At 42.9% G+C, this 20,298-nt stretch overlaps 1 protein-coding gene across 1 annotated transcript in view; it reads right to left on the bottom strand.

Moving 5' to 3' along the window:
- The window catches only part of Tmem132d (transmembrane protein 132D), a 617,151-nt gene that overhangs the window by 100,434 nt on the left and 496,419 nt on the right, over positions 1-20,298 (bottom strand). The window lies entirely within an intron of this gene.

Below are 20,298 nucleotides of genomic sequence, written 5' to 3'. Positions count from 1 at the left end.
AGGTGTGGCACAAATATGATGGAAGGAAGGAGAACAACTAACCACATGCAAATCCCACAAGAAATCCAACTGCTCTTGTAAGTTGGAAAATGCCCTAGTGAACATGCTCATTCTACATTCAACTAGAAACTAAATGCGGGTGCTGGCTACAAGATCGCCACAGCAGCTGTCTTGCTGATGGCAATTTCACCTGCCGCAGAGGCCACAGTGGTGACAGTAGCGGCCACTACAAGCCTGCGGTGATCATGAAGTCTTGACCAGGATGTCTCAGCACAGCTGATTAACCTGGACCATAGCGGCAGTTGTCTCCTTCACCCAACAGCTGTTTAAACTTGAGAGCAGTTAAGGGCAGAATCATTCAAGGCACAGACAGCTGCATGAGAATGGCTGGCTCCCTGTAGCCTAATTAGTCATATGGAACTATCCAGAGCCAAAGGCATCAGCACTGGCAGATTTCTGACTGGGGCCCATTGTACCCATTGCCCGTGGCTGATGGTACAAGCCCAACGGCCTCCCCAAGCTGTTCCCTGACCCCATAACTTTCAGTATACAATCATTTAGTGAATTTTGACATAGTTCTCTCTAAACTGCTTCCTGCTGTTAGTTAGGCAAAGTAATTTCATTTGGGGGGGGGGTTGTTCACAGCAACCTTTCAGGGGCTCTTGGTCCATCAAACCACATTAGTTTGGAATGATTCCACAGGTTCTCATCTTCTATGGAAACAAAAACAGAACCTCTTTTCCAAAGCAACAAATCCTTAGACCTATATTTTGAAATCAAGATACCTTTTTTAGTAGTCTTCAGAATCAAATGTCTTTCTCCAGTCAAAAAATTAAAAGAAAACACAATAATATACATAATCCAGATTCTCTGTGCACATTCGATATTCTTATTACTTTCTTTTACCAGAGTGGACTTGAAAAAAAATCTAACCCATCCTTCAGTTCACTCTCTTTTCTTTTCTTTTCTTTTCTTTTCTTTTCTTTTCTTTTCTTTTCTTTTCTTTTCTTTTCTTTTTTTGCTTTTTCAAGACAGGGTTTCTCTGTGGCTTTGGAGCCTGTCCTGGAACTAGCTCTTTAGACCAGGCTGGTCTTGCACTCACAGAGATCCGCCTGCCTCTGCCTCCCGAGTGCTGGGATTAAAGGCGTGCACTACCATCGCCCAGCTTTGTCTTTTCTTTATTATGTTCCTGATGGCCAGTCTTCTGGAGGGCACCCCTCAGAGCGTCCCTAGTTCTCCATCCCAGAGGTGCCTCATGTGGTGCCTGCACCATCCGGAACTGCTATCGAGTAAGGGTCTGGGGATGCAAAATATACACAGACACATACCCATCTTCAATCCACCCTCACTATTCCCGAAGGCTATCTCTTAGGGATCCTGAGCTCCCGATCTCGCTGGGGACCTCCACTTGTAGTGGCCTGCCTGTAGTAACAGGATGGTTTGCAAGTCAGGCAAGGGGCTGGAAATTGAAACACACACACACACACAGATAGATAGAGATAGAGATAGATAGATAGATAGAGAGATGAGATAGATAGATAGATAGATAGATAGATAGATAGATAGATAGATAGAGAGATAGAGAGAAAGTCATCCTTGAAACAAGAATACCCCCTTTATTGTGTTCCAGGGCAGCTTATATAGGGCTCTCCTTAACTAATGGCCCCACCCTAACTCAGGATTTTTTAGCTGCAAGTCCACCAGAAACCATTCTCCTGTCATCAGGAACTCATGAGGGTCTCATGTTCAGAGCAGCTGCAAGCATAGGAACACAAGTTGTTTACTTTGGCAGGCAAGGGGTCACAGGAAATTCAGGATCTGAGGGTCTGCAGTCCCCAACAATATTTGTTCTAAAAAATGTTGATTTAAAAACTCAGGTATAAACCCTCATGTGCACATATGCCATTGCTTCTTTGGAGAGAGAAAATGTCGAATCAGATAAAAACGATGCAATTTAAGATTCTACAAATGCCAGTGGGTACATGGCCCTTATAGTCAAGCTTTCTCTGGTTACCTGAGGTCCTCTAAGGTCCCATATGAATTTTAGGATTGTTGTAAACATTAGGAGAAAACAATGTTGCAATTTGAACAGGGTTACTACAAACTTACAGTTTTAACTATATTTTAACTATGATAAATTCTCTAACCATGAGCATGGGACACTTCCCATTTCTTTGTGTTACCCTAAAGTTATTCATTACTGTCTGATAACTTCAGTGCACAGGGTTTTCATCTCCTTCGTTAAATTTGTCTGAAAGTATTTTGCTTTGGATGTTACTGTAAGTTGGCTATTTTTCCCTATTTTTTTCCAGGTAACTCACTATTGGCGCTTTTTTTTTTTTGAGCCCTGCCATATTTCTGAACTCGTCCAACAGTTCCAGCAGTGAGATGTGCAGGGTTGTTCACACACTAGACCACTTTGTAGGCAGAGACAGGTTTCTTTTCTTCCTTCTGATTATCTTTTTCTTGAGTAGCTCTTTATATATTTGCTGCTCCCTACCCCTCTTGCCACATCCTTATGGACCCAAGATGGAATCTTTTTGAGGTTTTGACTTGCATTTCTCCAATGCATTGACATTGAAACTTTTTTTTTACATATTTGTTGGCCATATTTCACATCTTCTTTGGAGAAATATTGTGTTGGTTTGAATGAGATTGGCCCCCAAAGATTCATATATGTGCATGGTTAGCCCTCAGTTGGTAAGAAGGATTAGGAAGTGTGGCCTTGTTAAAGGATGCGTGGCCTTGTTAGAGGAGGTGTGTCACTAGGAATTGGCTCAGAGGTTTCAAAATCCCACGTCAGGCCCCAATGTCTCTCTCTCTCTCTTTCTCTCTCCTTCTCTGCTTTCTGCCCGTAGATCATGATGTAGCTCTCAGTTACTGCTCCAGCACCATGCCTGCCTGCCACCACCCTGCTCACCAAAATGATAATGGATGAACCCTCTGAAGCTGTAAGCAAGACCCCAGTTGAATGTTTTCTTTGTGTGGCATTGGTCATAGTGTCTCTTCATGACAATAGAACAGCGACTAAGACAGATATCTTGTCAACTCTTAGTAGAAGAGTGGGCATTTAATTTTCTTGATCTTACAGGGTCTTTTATTTAGCCTTTCACCATACAAAGTTAGCCATGGGCTTATTTTACCCATATATGTATAAATATAACAAGATATACCATAATAGTTTATATATATATATTATGTAATAAACCATTCCTATTTAAAGTATATGACTTATTTATTTATGTAAACACTAACAGAAACATTAGCATAACCAATGTAATTAGCATATCAATCAGCAACAACATTTTCCTTGTGGCCCTCGGGAAGTGACATCTCAGCAGTCTCTGCTGATCAATGTTTTTGTGATTAAATTAGTTTGAATTTTCTAGATTCATATATAATTAAGATAATTTTAGAAAGCACCAATTTCACTAACTTTCAATGATAAGAACTATTTAAAAATTCATTTTGGGTTGGGCAGTAGTGGTGCATACCTTTAATTCCAGCACTCAGGAAGAAAAGGCAGATGAATCTCTCAGTTCAAGGCCAGCCTGGTCTACAGAGTGAGTTCAAGGCTATACATAGAAACAAAAACAAAAAAGAAAAAAAGATTGCTCTTAGGCCCTGTGTGTATCAACACGGCTTTCTTTTTTTATTCCTGAGTACTATCCCATTTTGTAAACCAATCTTCCTTGTATTTTTCAGATGGATCTCAGTTGGTCGTGTTGAATAATCTTTTTCATTATTATTAGATTTGGTTGCTAGTATTTTCCTGAGAAAAATTTACAAATGTATTCATCAGGGATATCAATTAAAAATTTAATTACCATAAGGTCAGGTCACACATTACCAACTTATTTTCAAATGTATAGTATGACGTATACTTTATATTGTTGTGAACCAATCATTAGAAGACATTTATCTTCCAAGACTAAAGCTCTATGTCCATTAATCAATAACTTAGATCTTCCCCTGGTGACTTTGTCTCTATGTTTTCTTCCCAGGAATCTGACTACTCCAGATGCCCCATGAAGTTAGAATGATGTAATATATATGTGTTTTGTGCAAATAGCTCATTCATTTCACTTTGTATAAGATTCTCAAGGTTCACCTATACCACAGTAGGGAGAGGACTCAAATTCCCTTCCTTTAAAGGCTGTAAAATATCCCAATGTATGGAGAAATACCACATTGTGTCCATCATCCTCTAATGCCCCAACCTGTCAATATGAATAAGCTCCAAATAGTAGGGGTGTGTAAATATTTCTTTGAGACAGTGTTTTTAACTATTTCAACCACATAATCTAGGATATATGGTAGTTCTACTTTTAATTTTTTTTTGAGGAATGGTGGTATATTCCACAGAGGCTGCATAGTTAGATAGTCTTACATTGTACAAGTGTTCAGTATCTTCCAATCTTGTTTTTCCTCCTACATTATGATGGATATGAAGTGAGATCTCATTGGGTGTGCATTATTTATTTATTTATTTTGCTTGTTTCTTAAGACAGGGTCTTGCTCACAGAGATCAGCCCACGTCTGCCTCCCGAGTGATGGATTTACAGGTATGCTCATCACTCCCAACTTCATTATGGTCTTGTTTCATCTCCCTAATGATTAATGATGTTAGATAGCTTCACATGTTAATTGTCCATCATTTGCAGCTTCAAAGAAATATCGTTTCTACTCCTTTGCCCATTTCCATCAAGTTGTTAACTTTTGTGTTAGAATTCTGAGTGCAGCTGTTTGCATATTCTGGATATTAACTCTGTGATGGTTAATTTTGTAAGAAATTCTTACTGAATCCAATGCCACATAGCATTCCCTTGCACCCCTCTCTGTCATGTGTAGTCATAGCTCTCATGCTTAGTGTATATTGAGTTGAATTAGTATGTGGTGTGAGGTGAAAGCCTAGATTCATTATTTTACATGTGGGTATCTGGTTTTCTCAATATTACTTTGTCAATATGTTTGCTAAACTTTCTTCATTTCATATGTGAGAATGTTTATTTTCCCACATAAAGTTGTCCTTATGCCACACTTCACCCAAATTCTAGAACTTTTCATGAAACTTTCTCTCTCAAAAGTTCTTCCTACAACTATTTCTAAGTCTTGTGACTCTAATTGCAAAGCAAATTTTGACAATTATATCTTGTTAGATGTATTAATCCAAAGCAAGAGGTGGCCTGGTTAGCCAATGTACAACCCTTCAGGGTCCTAGACACCTATTTTTTGATCTCTGCCATCTTAAGAACCCTGTCTGGTTTCTAACTCATCATGGTGACAATATGGCTGCTGGAGTCCCAGACACATCTTCTTAGAACCACAAACACTTGAAAATCAAGAGGGAATTCTTACCTGAATCTTGCTGTTGTTGAGAGAAAATCATTCAATGATAGCAACTGATACATGCAGCACTTTTGCATAAAGCATAAAAGCTCTCCTAAGTAGACTAGGCTTATATGGAGCCACTATAATTGGCAAGAAAATAGCATCACTGTGTACATAAAAGAAGAACATCATTACATTCTCTCCTAAACCATGCAGTCCATGCTAAGATTTTTTACAAACACACACAGCCATATTGGCGACCTTGAAAAGCAGCATACACCTAACCCCACACCTATCACTTATCAAGTACAGAGAGAAGATTTTGAATGACCTAGACCACAGGTTCTCAAACATGTCAAATCTTAACCAGCACCACTACTTACCCTTCACTCAGGAAGACCTGAATAAGAAAGTCAGATCCTGGGGTGAGTACCAGAGTTCTATAGATTTCCAGTTGACCAAAATGAACAGCGGCGTCTCACTGAGGATCACTAGCTCTCTAATCCCAGAAAGTGTCAGCACTCACATCAGGTTGCCTATCAGAGTCACCAGGGAGCTGCATTAGACTTCATTTCTCATCTGCAGGTCCCCTTCCATTTCTCTGGTGCACAGGGTGGTCTTGAATTTGTCTAAAAGACCTTGAGATGGTTGCTACACAACCTGTGTGGTCTTACTTTGTTTCCCCAAAGACATGTGAAGCTTATTCTCCAGTGCCTGTGAATATGACCTACTTTGAAATATAATCTATCCAGAAATAATCAAGGCCCTAATCTAGTGACTGTTCTTGTATTAGGAAAGAGTCATTTAGACAGAGAACAGAGAGCATTCTGGGTGATGAGAAAGGCAAAGATTTCAGAGTGGCACATTTTCTATGCCAGAGAATCCTGCAGAGAGTGAGAATTCTAAAGCCAAGTGTGGTGGTGTGTATAGAAATGGCCCCCATAGGCTCACAGGTAGTGGTATTATTGAAAGGGTTGAGACGTGTTGCCTTACTGGAATATTTGTGGTCTTGTTGGAAGAAATGTGTCCCTGGGGTAGGTTTTGAGGTTTCAGAAGCTCAAACCTGGCTCACACTTTCTTTTGCTGCCTGCCAAACCAGATGTAGAACTCTCAGATCCTTCTCCAGCACCATGTCTGCCTGTATGCCACCATGCTTCCCACCATGATGATAATGGTCTAAACCTCTGAACCTGTAAGCAAGCCCCAGTTAAATGTTTTCCCTTAAAAGAGTTGCCACGGTCATGATGTCTCTTCACAGCAATGGAAACCCTAATTAAGGCACCAGACAAACAAGGAAACATCAGGCACTGGCCTTTAGTATTGTCTTGCTGATAAGCTGACTCAGACTTCACAACAAGAGAAAAGATGTTTTCTGGAGCCATCTCAGGTTATAGACATTTCCTCCAACATGTAAAACTTCCATGTAGTTCCTGAGTCTGGCTCCAGGTTTCCTGAACACATTTCCTCCCAATGTTAGGACAAAATTGGGTCTTAGTCTATCTCTCTTTCTGTCTCCCCCATCTTCCTCCCTCCCTCCCTCCCCTCTTTTCTCCCTCCCTTCCTGGCATTTCCTCCCCATCCCTTTCACTTTATCTGGAGTATGTGTAGGCAGGGGTGCTTGGAGAAGATGAAGATCAACCTTGAATGCTGTCCCTCAAATGCTTTCCTCTATTTTTTGAGGGGGAGCAGGGTCCCTTACTGGCCTAGATCTTGCCAAGTAGGCTAGTCTGTCTAGCCATAGAGCCCTGGGGATCCTCCCACCTTTTCTCCCCAGTGCTGGGATTGCAAGCAAGTACCAGCATGAGTAACTTTTCATATGAGTTCTGGGGATCAAACTCAGGTCCTCCAGTTTGCATAGCAAGCGCTTTGCTATGCCCACTGAGCCATTTCCGCAGCTCCAAAGTAGTTTTCTTTTAGCAAAGAAGAGGGAGACGTGGCTGTTAGGCTGGCAATTGATGATGTTTCCTCCCCAGTCCAAATAAACGAGCAGCTATTTTCTTGCATTAGGGATAAAAGATGAATCGGGCTTATTGTAGAACATTTAGAGGATTCATGGAAGCAACCAGAAGTAGGTGGCAACCCTGATACTCAGACAGAAACACTGTTAAAACCATGTTTTCTGCATTCTCTGGCTCTTTCCCAGAATCTATTTTTTTTTAAGATATGAAATGACTCCTTGCTTTCCTTCCACGTCGCCATGGATACCTTCCATTTCCCATTCTGTTGATAATTTAAGTTTGTTCAATGCTAGTCTTGAGCTACAGTAAAATTGGTTTGAATTCCCCCAGGGTAGCAATTGTCATGATACCCAGGTAGACACTGCACCAAAGACAGACCCAGGTACCTGGAATACAGTCAATTCTCAGAAGAACTTCATTGAATGAATTAAAAAACTCAGAATAGTCCCTCTATGGTAATGCATCAACTTAGACTGTATATTGTTCACAAACTACAGCACTGGAGAGTAGAAGAATGGGGGAAGTTATCGGAATCAGCATGGCAAGTAATCTCCTTTTCTGTAATTTAAAAACTATGAAAGTACTTTGCAATTTTGAGTGTAAAATTCACCTGTCACCATCGCTTTATGGATGTTTTGTTCAGCCAAATAGAACTCTTTAAGGTTCAGGAACTGGGATTTGCTGATATGCAATTTCTGTTTATTTTAATATTTTTTGCATGAGCATGTGTGGCATGGTGTGTGCATGTATGTTTGAATGTATGTGCATACATGTATGCACACGTGTGGAAGCAGACATTTGGCGCCTTCCTTGGTCACTCTCCATCTTATTCTTTGAGGCAGGGTCTTTCCTTTAAACTCATAGCTTGCCACGATGGCTAGTCCGGCTAGCTAGCTTGCTTTGGGGACTCCCTGTCTCTACTTTCTGAGCACTGGAATTACAGATGGGTCACCATGCTCACCCGAACCAGTGGAGATAGATGATGTCAAGGAAACAGGGCTTTTCAGATACAGTAGGGCAGTTGCACATATGAACTCAGAGCAATTGTGACAGCATCCACAAGATCCCCTCATGCTCAATTCAGACAAATCCCAACATGAGGATGGGGAGGTAGGAGCAAAATCCCATCACCAACAAAATCCCACTACTATTGGCACTTCATTGCTGAGGTGGGAGGGAGAGTCAGTTTTCTTTAATGATGTCCCCTCCTGGTTGGTCAGCCACATTTGGGGTCAGACCCTACTCCTATACTCGCTAGATAACATATAAATTGGACACAATGGGGAAAGAAAAAAGAGACAAGAAATCTCAAAGTTGGGTGGGAAGGGATCGAAAAGTGGTTATGGGGAAAGGCTTAAGGAAGAGGAGAGTATGTTCAAAATATGCTGTATCAAATTCTCAAAGAATTAATAAAAGTGTTGATAAAAACGAAGATGGATGGCTCCTGAGGAATAGCACTCATGGCTAGCATGTCCACACGCATGCACATGTACCTGCATGAACATGTATCCCTCCATCCCGGGAGAAGGTTCTTCAAATTTCCCCTAGTGAGCCAACCCTTACCCCAGTATCGCTCTGCTCTTTATGTTCTCTCATGGCACGTGACATAGGTAATGTTCTAGACTCACTTCTGCCATCATTTGATTAAAAGCTGTTTTCTTACCCGATATCGCACTCCCAGGGGCTGAGAGCACCCATGACTTGTATATATTTTAACTTCAGCTCCCATCAAAGTATTTGGGAAAGGGACACATGATCCAGGCATGTTAACTGAGTGAGCGGAACATACATATCATGACATCATTGTGAGACTGAGCCCAGCCTGTGCTACACAGTGAAACCCTCGGTTGCCAGAGAACTGTGAAAAAAGTGGAGCCTATTTAAGCTGAAAGAAAAATGCATGAGCCCTGACAGCCTGGCATTTTGAAGACTCCTGCAAGAGAAATTGAAGGCCCCTCCTGCTGCCCCTGGACTTTTGGCTATTAGGGTATTTAGTGAGGTGCATTCCAAGTGTGCTCCAGGAGTACAGTCAAGACCCAGAGTCCATCCATCAAGATGCTATTCTGAATGGATGTTGAAGCATCTTGTAGGTTTCGTGAGGATAAGGTCCCATGTCTCTCTTATCAGCCAGCCTGGTACTTTAACTTCCCTCTTTGGGCCTAATGAAGTTATTTTCCAAGGAAAAAGAAGTGTGCGAAACATTGCCTCTGGTTAAATATTTATGCACACCGAGTCTGGAGGATGCCCATCTGCAGGCGGAGAGCTCAGCAGTTGGACAGTGACCTCTTCATCTGCATGTAGACTTCTAGCATTAAAGCCTATTTTGTATGATTGTTTTGCATTCATACCAACTTCCTTTTGGCTAGGATTTGTTTCCTATATAATTTTACAGCATTTTCTTTCCAATCTTTTGAGGTCCTTATCTTTTAACATTATCTCCCCCCCTTGACAACACAGATCTTTTAACTGGAGAATTTAATTATCTTTATTGGTTGTCAGACTCATGCATTTCAGTTCATGCCTGTCTTGTTTTATGGGTTTTTGCTTTCTCTTTGTAGAAGATTTTTGAATATTTTATTTCTTTGCCTTTTTTTTGCCTTTTAAAACTCTGGTTGAAAATTTTCCCTTCCCCTTCTCCTTATATAAGCTACATACCCCCCTCTATTTTTCAGCAATTCACCTCAACATTTTAACTTTAATGAGGCTCATCAATTAGTTCTTTAGTCATTTGATGACTATTGAGTCATCATTAATCATAGGAACGAGGCTCCGAAGACAAAGCGAGGTGACCCCCTGCCTTATCCATGGAGAGGCACTATTTCTAATCTGGGGTTGCAAACTCAACCCGAGGGCTTCCTGCTCCTGTTCTTGTTCATGGAAGGATTGGTTATGGGTGCCATATTTTTGCGGTAACATCTAGACTTACCCTTGTAACTGTTAACAAACAATGCTTGGGATGTGGCAGCTCACACCCATAATTCCAGCGCTCAGAAGGCTGACCTAGAGAGCACACTGAGATTGAACCTTGCCTGGGCTACATGATGAGCTCTTTTCCAATCTGGGCTACAGAGTGAGATTCTATTTCAAGATACAAAAACGTAATCCACCTCCCACAGACAAAACAAAATATAACAGGCGAGGGAGTAGCTCACTTGTCTGACACTCACGAGTCTTTAAGTTTGAACCTTGGCACCACAAAAAGTGAAAACTGACCAACAAACCAGCTACTAAACAACAAAGGGGTTAGCCCTTCACTCCAACAGCCAAGCAAATCATGTACACCTCACACAAAGGCACACATAAATGCTCACACACAAATAAGCATACATACGCTTACATATATACAGGTCAAGATAGAGTGGCTACATAATACTCAGCTGTCCTTCCGGAGCTGATGTCAGCAAATGGCCTCATCTATTGTTGGGAATTAAAGCCCTTTCCCTTTATTGCGACCATCTGTTGCATATCTGACCCCACTTATAGATGAGGACTTCTATTTATAATTAGAACAGGGATTTGAACCAGTTCAATATTGTCTGTACTACACCGCCATTGTAAGTGGAGTTCAATTTGCATGAATTTGCATACCCTGCATATGCAGGAGGACATCATGTCAGAGTGAGGAGGGATCAGGTGCTCTCAGGTCAGATGCCAGGGGACTCTAGTGCTACACTCCGGATGAGTGTGCATCAGCTGAATAAATACATCTTTGCCAAACAGATGAGAAGACCTGGAGGAGTCTGACCTTTGACCGCTTGCCTTCCCGACCCAAGGCTCTTCCTCTATCCTAACTTCTCCAATTTTTATACTATTACCTGACAAGATTTGATTTCAATTCTTGTAAAGGTGAGCATAATGTGAAGTAAATTACATTCTTTAATGGGGTTTCCTTTAGTATGAACGAGGAATATAAAAGGCCCAATATTAAATAGCAAATTGTTCTTGATTAAAATTTTTATGGGTTTAGCTAACAGCAGATGGAACACATCTCTTAGGTAATTGCTTCTATTAATGGCACACCTTGGGATGTTAATTAACCATTTGGATGTCCGAATTTTGATTGGCTTTGTTTTCTTGGATAAACAAAATGGGATGCTGGCTCAGGTTTCTAAGTGACTCTGTCAAGGGTTGGAGAGTAAGAAGAAGGAGCCAGAGAGAGGGATGGTAGCCAAGGCAGGCGACCCATGTGCAGCACCAGTCAGAGGGGGCTTGATGCACAGGTTCCTGAGTTTTGAGGTAAGGATGGAGAAGTAGGAAACAAGGATCAAACTAGAAGAGAAGAAAAACAAAAATGTTGCTTCAGCCGAATCCGTTTGCAATGCCAAAAATCAAACTTAAGGAGACCTTCATGGCAGGTGGCTAAGAAACGGGCCACCTATCCATTTGTTCTGCTGCTACTGGGTACACATGCGGCTTCCACTCTGTCCAGCAGGACGGAAGAGGTTGGGGTCCTAACCATCAGTTCAAATGCCCAGTGAGAAGGGTCTATGCTCATAAAACATGCTGCTGTTCCTTACTGAGGTTCCGACCCATCTCCTAGTCACCAACATCAGATAGGCCCTAGTCTTCCATTCTAAGGTAGAAGGGGAATGGAATTTTCCACCTAGAGGGGGCAGTTGGGAGGAGGTGCTGGTATAACAGTCCCTAGGACAATAGTGGTGGCTCTTCCTTGACATAGAAGGGGTTGGAAAGGACATAGGAGCCAGAATTCAGAAGAGCAGCTTTGAAATTTACCTGTTAAGTACGACACAGTGATGGCAATCATGACCTCACAGAAGCTGTGATTCCTGGCACCTCCGAGTCAGCTATGGAGGGGGAAGGGGCTCATGAGGCTCTATCACTGATTGCCGATCTACTGACAATGAACAGATTATGGGAGACAGGGAGATGTATCGCCTAATTGGGCACTCACTGGTGAGTCCCTCAGGCTGTGATGGAGCCTTCCGAACTCAGAGTCACACAGATGGTTCTACTTAAACTCCAAGTGATACTATGTCACTCAAAAGCTAGTAAATAAAGGGGAGGGATTTGTAAGGAAGGAGGGCAGCTGGCGGGGTGGGAGGGAAATAATGGAGGGAGGAGTGACCAGCATACACATTACACACATATGATTTTATCAAAGGACAAAAGTCATTAAGGAAAACAAAGAAGAATGAATGAAATTGAGGGTAACAATGAGGGTGGGAGCCCATGAAGGCAGTCAGTGTTAGAGAGCACAGTGCCGGTGTGGGTGTTTCTATACAGCATCACCCAGGGCAGCAGGGAGCCCCAAGAAGAACAACTCCACCATCCAGGCCATCACCAGCCCTGTTGATTTGCTGGAACTGAAGGCAGAGAAATTCTCTCACCCTCCAAACAATGTCTTCCTGTTCATTAAGCTGGTGTCAAAGACAGAAACCCTATACAAGCTAGAAAACAATTTTCTCACCATGCCACCTCCTCCTTTATCGTAAAGGTGAATCTGAAGCCTTCTACACAGTAGTTCATTTTATTTTCTAAAAATGTATGCTAGTAAAATACCTATGAAGAAGAATCTAGAAGCCAGCCCACGGAATTTTTCTGTTAACTGTTCGGCTTGGTGGGTATGGTTAACCTCGAACATGGGGTTTGCGTGGTAGTTGTTGGCGCTTCGGCCTCAGAGCAGAAATGAATGGATCTTATGTTTGTAGTTGGTGTCAGGATCCACTTTTATTTTTTAAAAATTCATTTTATTTTATGTTTGTTTTGCTTGCATGTATATCTGTGTACCATGCACATGCAGTGCTGATAGGGGCCAGAAGAAGGCATGAGATCTCCCCCTGAAACTGGAGTCATAGATGGTTGTGAGGCATCATGTGGGAGTGGGAATCGAACCTGAGTCCCCTGCAAGTGCAGTCAGTGATCTTCCCCACTGATCCATCTCTCCAGCTCCCAGAGTCTATTTTTAAATGATGACATTTATAAAGGATGTCTAGACCAAATTGCAATTCCCTGCCCCCTTGGCTTATGGAATTCTCAATGCACAGTGTTTCACCTGCCTGGAGGATAGCAAAATAATTCATGCTCTGAACTTGACAGCTAAGTGACATTTTCTAGCATTTGCATGACCACAAAAGGCCGGTCAGCAACTGCCACCTCTCCTGGGATACAGTGCCCAGGTTCCTCATTCTATCTTCACAGAGACAAAGACAGGAAACCCAATTGTAATGCAAGTAACTGTGATAGGATGTGCGGAGGTGGGGAATGAGAGAGAAGTTACTGCATCTACCTGGGGATGGCAAGACTGTGCCTCGTGCTCAAGAAAAGTCCCACACCCAAAGAACACTGCATGGCTCTCTTCCTTGTACAAGTGGGTATCTCTCAGTACCATCTGAAGTCAAAGTGAGATGCTAGCTACATAGAAACAGAACATGGCACACCCTACATGCCTTAAGTCTGTCCCAAAGAAGGAAGCTGCCAGCCCTCAACTACCAACTGAGCTACGTCTCCAACTCCAAGAGTGGCCTTTGCATAGTGACACGCTCAAAGAGTGGAAACTTGGGAACTTGGAAGCAACAAAAGTCCAAGGCAGAGGTGTAGCTGAGTCCAATTCCATTGATGCTATTTATCTGCCATAAACACACAATCCGAGTGAGGCTTAAGCTTGTCCCCCATCTTGATGTCACAAAGCTGACTGCTTAAATCTTTTCCTGCCAAAAACAGGGCAAAGGGCTTCTTCATGAAATTGAAATGTCACATAATTCTAGACACTTTTGACCTTGCATTCTGGGGCTGAGAATTATCATGGAGGAATCTGTATTTGTTGGACTATGTTTGCTGAAGGAAACCGTATTTGTCCTCGTGATGCTGAAGTAGGGTCATAGGGAGCGGATCTGCCCATCAACGTGGTGATAATGAACTCGGTGTGACCTGTTGCTCCCTCACTAATTAGCTCAGCTACCAGGACAGGGCTCTGAATATTCTCAGAATTACAACATGGTGTGGGCATTCCTCCTTCCAAAGCCCATTCTGCAAGTAAGATGGAGGTAGCTGTAATAAATTCTCTTTCAGAACCAATGCAGACCCTCTGTGTGCCCCAGCATAAAACTCACTTAAAATGCTGGAGAAGAACCAATAAATTGCTATTTAGTCTCACACAATGAGCCTGGGAACGAATAATATAAAACAGAGGTGGGTTTTCATTATGAGAATTCTTGTTTTAAGATTGATTTTTGGAGGGCCGTCGAAACAGAACTAACCTCCTTATGGTACCAGGATGCAAGGGCAGAGCTCAGGAAACTAAGATGAAATCAACTGTGGGTTTTCCAGTGCCTGGTTGCAGGGTGTTCCATGATGTTTGAGAATACTAAACGGGGACCAAATTAAAGAAAGAAAAAACAACCATGTTTACAATTAGCGCTTGCCTACAATTAGCACTTCATTATTTCCATGGTGTGATTTAGCATGAGTTAACAGCATAGCTGTCCACATTTCCCAGGAGTAGGAGAGACATGCACGGGCTGGTGGTATGGCTAACCCTGAGCAGGATATCCATGCCCGCAGAAGACAAGAACACAACCTGACTAGAGTCCAACCTCCTCATTCTCTGACCCTGGAAAACTTTCCCCACCTTCCTCGATGCCTACACTGAAGAGCCTTTCATTCATGTATCTTGTAGATTTTGGACAAGATCTTGTTGGTTTTACCACCGTCTGCAATGTGTTCTACCTTCCCCACATGGGAGGCACACATGAGAAGGGACTGTGGAATCTATCTGAGAGTGGTGGGATGTTGGTGGTCAATACTGAAGTGAGCCATGGGGTCCTGGAGAGGTTCTGTGTGACCGAGTTGCGGCTGTGGTTCTTGCTGCCTAGCCTTCTCAGCTGCCTTTTGTGGTCTTCCTTTTTCCATGAAACGCACCTCACTTGGGATCTTACTGGTTGATGTGGACTTGCCTGGACTACTGAGGGCACCTTAACCCATAAGCTTCTGGTTGGACTCAGATTAAAAAAAAAGAGGTAGTGAAAATTGGAGGAAGAGAACCAGATTGCATGTTTGGCATCTGGACTTCTAGGGTCTTTCCTGATGGCTCAATGTAGGATGCTTAGCCTTCTCAGTCTACCCCAGAATGACTTCTTTTGGTTGGCTCATTCCTTTGGTTAATCATCTCTATCTCCAAGAAGCATGCCTTTCTGTGCTGAGCCCTTCCCATGAGCTTTCCACTGCTTTCTTCCCTGACTGGCAGGTCCCTGGTCCCGCCATTGCTGTCCTTGTCTTGATTCAAAGATGTCATCTGTTTTCTACTGTCACTTAACTGCTTCACTCTGCAATTTTTTTTAGATCAGACATGTTTCTCAGATGTTCTTTCTGAGAATCTCTGATTCTGTGAGCCACTTTGTATCTTGCCAAATGAACTTGCTTAACATTACTTAGCTGCAGCTCAAGAGTGTGTTGGAAATAGATTGACTAGCAATAATGGCTGACCCCGAGGAGGATGCTCATGCTCTCAGCAGATAAGAATACAGCCTGACTTGAGGCCAACTCCTATCTTCTGGGGGCTCTATTCATGTCCCCTATACCATGGGCCAGGAAAATACAGAAAGACATTACCTTAAGATATGCTATTAGTGCCCTTATGTTTGTTAGTTTCAACCTGACACCACCTAGAATCCCCTGGGGAGACTCTCTATGAGCAGTTAGCTAGATTAAGTTAACCCCCAGAGATGTCTGGAGGGCATTGTCTTGATTGCTGACTGATGCAGGATGACTCAGCCCACTGTGGGCAGCACCATTCCCTAGGCAGGAGTTCCTGAACAGTATAAGAGACAAGAAGGCTACCTAAGAGCAAACAATGAAGGGTTCATGCTTTTATTCTTTCTCGCTCTTGACAGTTTATGTTTCCACAGCATTGGACTTGAGACTGCTAGTCAAACAAACTCTTTCTTCCCTAAATTGCTTTTTGTCAGAGTATTTGCTGCGGCAAAGGAAATGCAGCTAGAGCACCTCCCCAGGACTTTCTTGTGTGGAGGAGGAATATTTTACTTAGGAGGCAGTGCATGTCAGCAGGCACTGAATCATATAAGAATCAAAATTTGTTTGGGAAGTCTGCTTAATTGCCTATAAATTTCCGTGTACCTGCTTTTCTGCGAGCAGCTCTACACAGAAATCAAATGCTAGCGTTAGAATTCATGGAGATTTCAAAGGCTAAAGGAAGGAGAAAAGGGGGAAGGATTCTATTGATAAGCTTGGTCTTTGTGATTCTCCAATTTCTAAGCTAGCCATTAAAATTCTTGCGTGGATAAGGGATGGATAAAGATCTCTAAGGTGTTCTGTTTGCCTGTGGATTTTCTCCATTCTATTTTATTTTAAGGCTATGAGCTATAAAACATACTCATTTCTTCTGAAACACCGAATGGGACAAAGGGACAGCACATAGCGTAGAATCAGGAGTCAGCATTTTGACAAAGACTGTCTTTGACAAAAACTATTCTCCTCATCACCATTTGCCCTCTTTCCCCAAGACACAAATCTAGATGTTTCCCAGCTTCTCTTGCTGCTGAGTATAGCCATGTGACTAAAAAACAGGCCTCCATTGAATCATGGGGTTTTCTGGAACTATACTTTTAAGAGAGCGAGTCAGGCTACTCTTGGTCCTTTTCTACCTCTGATGGTTGGACCTTGGGCAAGAATGATTATTGGGCCACCCAGACATTTACGGGGTGCTGAGCTACAGGCAGAAGAAACCTGGGCCCCTCCATCCCCTTCACACTCTAATCTTTCATTCAAGTAAATAGTGAGTCTGTGTTCTGTTTGACTCCCTGGGTCTTAGGGCTTGTTGGGGGCCATTGAGTTGTTATCAACGTAGGAAACATATCAGATCATGAAAACATTCAATGACGGTACAGGGATGGTAGCTGCTCAGAGTTCATGTTTGAAGGCATGAAACCAATATGGACAGATGCCTTGTCCAGAGCCTGGAGACTGGATGTGGCCTTTGAGACAGAGGAGGGATTTCCCAGGAGAAGGAAACAGTGAAGGGTGCCTTTGCCCCTCAGACTCGCTAGACACACTTAGGAGAATACGATACACATTTCAAGAAGGGACTGGCAGGGAAACAGACAGACAACAACCTGGCTCCACTCAGGAAGAGCCCAGGTTCTTCAGCATTTCCTGGAACCCTGAAAGTGCCTGAGACCAAGGCAGTAGCCACTCCTTGGGCACCTGATAGGGCTGAGGCCTGAGGGCCAGCCAGAATCACCTCACCCTGCACAGAGAGCTATGAGCTCATTCCCAAGCCCTTCTCTCTGACCTTAGAAGCAAACAGAGGGAGACTGGGGTTAATTACCCTGTCCACTCATAAAAAATGGGGTCTAGGAAAAGTAATTAGGTTGAGTTACAGAGAAACAAAGAAATATTTCTAAAACAAGTGTTCCTGATGCCCGAGATTTATAGTCACCCCAACCAGACTAGGGATGCTTTACTGGAGAGAATTCAAACTGGTTGGCCTTCCGGTCTTGCCAAGTCAAGGAGAAGACTTCTAGGAGAACAGGATTCCATACATTGTGTCTCTTATGGAATTCAGGCTTCTGATTTGGTGGTTTGGTTTTCTCTCCCTCTGTTAGATCCTAGATTTCTAGAATCTCCAAGATGCCCACTTGAGCCAGCACACTTCAGATACAGTAAGATAAGCTTAATCCCCACCCCACGACAGCTTTTGCATGGCCCTGACAAAATACCTGACAGAAACATCCTAAAAGAAGAAGGATTCATTTTGTTTATGGTTTCTAGTGGTTGGGAAAGTTTGGTGAGGCAGCTCAGCTCATGATGGGCCAGGATGTAAAGAGTTAGACAGGAAGTACTCAAACACAAGGCACTTGCCACAATCTGTTGAGAGTGACTTCATTGTTCCAGGCTAACACTACCTCCCAATTTTGTAGAACATGCCAAAATAGCATCACTATTGGGACCAAGCATCCAAATCATGAGCCAATAGGGTAGGGGAATGGTACGTATTCAAACCTAGTACCTACTGAAGTCATTCAGATTAAAAAGCCTCTTTGAAGGAGAAGAAGGCATTGACATTGGAAAGGGACAGCAGAAGGGAAGAAAGGGGGGAGTTCTTGGAGGGTTAAGCTGGATCATGCACAAGTACACTGTATACGTGCATGGAGATGCCGTGGTAAATTGCATTATTTTGCAAAAGTATTATATGTTGATTAAAAAAACAATATAAGTGAATGGGAAGTCAATGGCTATCAGAAGCCATGAGATGGAGAGGTATGGACTTTGTCCTCTGAAGTTCAAAGGGACAATGCTGTAGACATAGTAGCCTACATTTCCTGTGGGGGAGTCGGCAGCTCAGAGTCTTAGGAATCTTCAGCGAGGGCATCTATTTTAGGGGAAACCAGACAGAGACCATGCATCAGGGAGCTGAGTGGGGAGGGGCTGTGGTGGCTGGAGCCTGTGCCTCCTGGTGCCTTTCTCCATGCAGAAGGGTTCACTAGGAGGCTGGAGCAGCATGCCTGGGTTTAATTCCCAGCTTGCCACCTTCTAGGTCAGTGGCAAGTTGTTTTTATCTCCTCTAAGTCCAAGATCCCTCTGTAATCAAATAGGGATAAACAAGAGTATCTGAAGTATAGATTTGGGGCATGGATTGAATGCGATTAAGGCTTCAAAGAGTGCAATGCAGTTTTGACACACAAGGACCCATGGGTGATTGGAACATGATTTTTCGTGACAGAACATATCAGAGATTCAGAATTCTCTGTCTTCTTCTGGAATGAGCACTGACAAGGGGGACTTCCTTTTTTTCTTTTCATTTTGTTTTATCTTTCATTCTCCCTGCCTCCTTTCCTCCCTCCTGCTTACTCTTTTTGTCTCTCCTCCTCCTCCTCATTTTTATATAGCAGAATAGCGGGCTATACCATGATTTTAAGGGACATGTATTCAAGATTACAGTTTTCTTTCCCATGACCACTCCACCTCCTTCTGGTTTACAAATGTGTGTGTGTTTGTGTGTGTGTGTGTGTGTGTGTGTGTGTACATGGGGGTAGGTGCATGTGCGTATGAGTGCCTGTGGAGGCTACAGCTGGAGTTATATGTGGTTGGAAGTCACCTGACACAGATGCTGGGAATCCAACCCAGGTTCTCTGGAGGAGCAGAATGTGCTTTTCTCACTGAACTATCTCTCCAGCCCGCATCCCTGGGTTTTGGCAACTGTTCATTTCTTTTTATGCTAAAGACATCCAGATGTGTCAATGAGGAAATATCCTTCTTTACCTTTTGGTTTGGTTTGGGTGGGAGCATGTGACTCATGTCTACCCAATCAGAACTCTTACATTTTGGGGTTCTGGCCACTGAAATTAATTTATGAATGTAGCTATGACTCACACAGACACAAGGAAACAAGGGTCTCTAGGAATTCCAACTGCTATGAATCTAGGAGGGGGTGACCTTGGCATCTAGTAGACATCCAAACACCATGAGAGGCTAAGCACAGAGACAGCATGAGAAGTGGAGAGAACACAGGCCTTAATGGCCTCATTTGGGCTCCTGGATCCAGTGTCTCCTGAAGTGGATATGACTCGAAATGACATGCATGGTTAACTCAAGCCTTTTGTTGTCTAAGTCACTTTGGGTGAGGTCCCCTTTCTGTTACCACAAAAGCAGTCTTAACTGACGTAGTAAATGAAAGTGAGACACGCAACCCGTCCAATCCCTGTCTAAAGGCAACACACTTGTTCATAAAACGAGACACACATGCTTGAACTACTGATTCAGTCATTATCTGTCTAGCTGAACTTGGACAAGCCATTTCAAATCCGTTTGCCTCTGTGCTCTCATTTGCAAAACCTGGCTAGATGCCACTTAACTTAAAGGGCTGCTTACGGATTAAATGGGAGAGCCTGTGTGAAACAGAAAGAAGAGCTATAAGCCACAGCTAAGAGGGTCTAGCTTATTCATTATTCTTTCTAATACTCAGGGGAGCATCCAGTACACACGTCTATGGGATAGCACTAACCTTGCTCATTTCTGCAGAAGGAGAAGGAGA

This window comes from Microtus pennsylvanicus, chromosome 1 (assembly GCF_037038515.1).
Source record: "Microtus pennsylvanicus isolate mMicPen1 chromosome 1, mMicPen1.hap1, whole genome shotgun sequence".
NCBI classification, from domain to species: Eukaryota; Metazoa; Chordata; class Mammalia; order Rodentia; family Cricetidae; genus Microtus; species Microtus pennsylvanicus.
The sequence above is the reverse complement of the archived record's forward strand: the minus strand, read 5'-3'. Positions and strand labels throughout refer to the sequence as shown.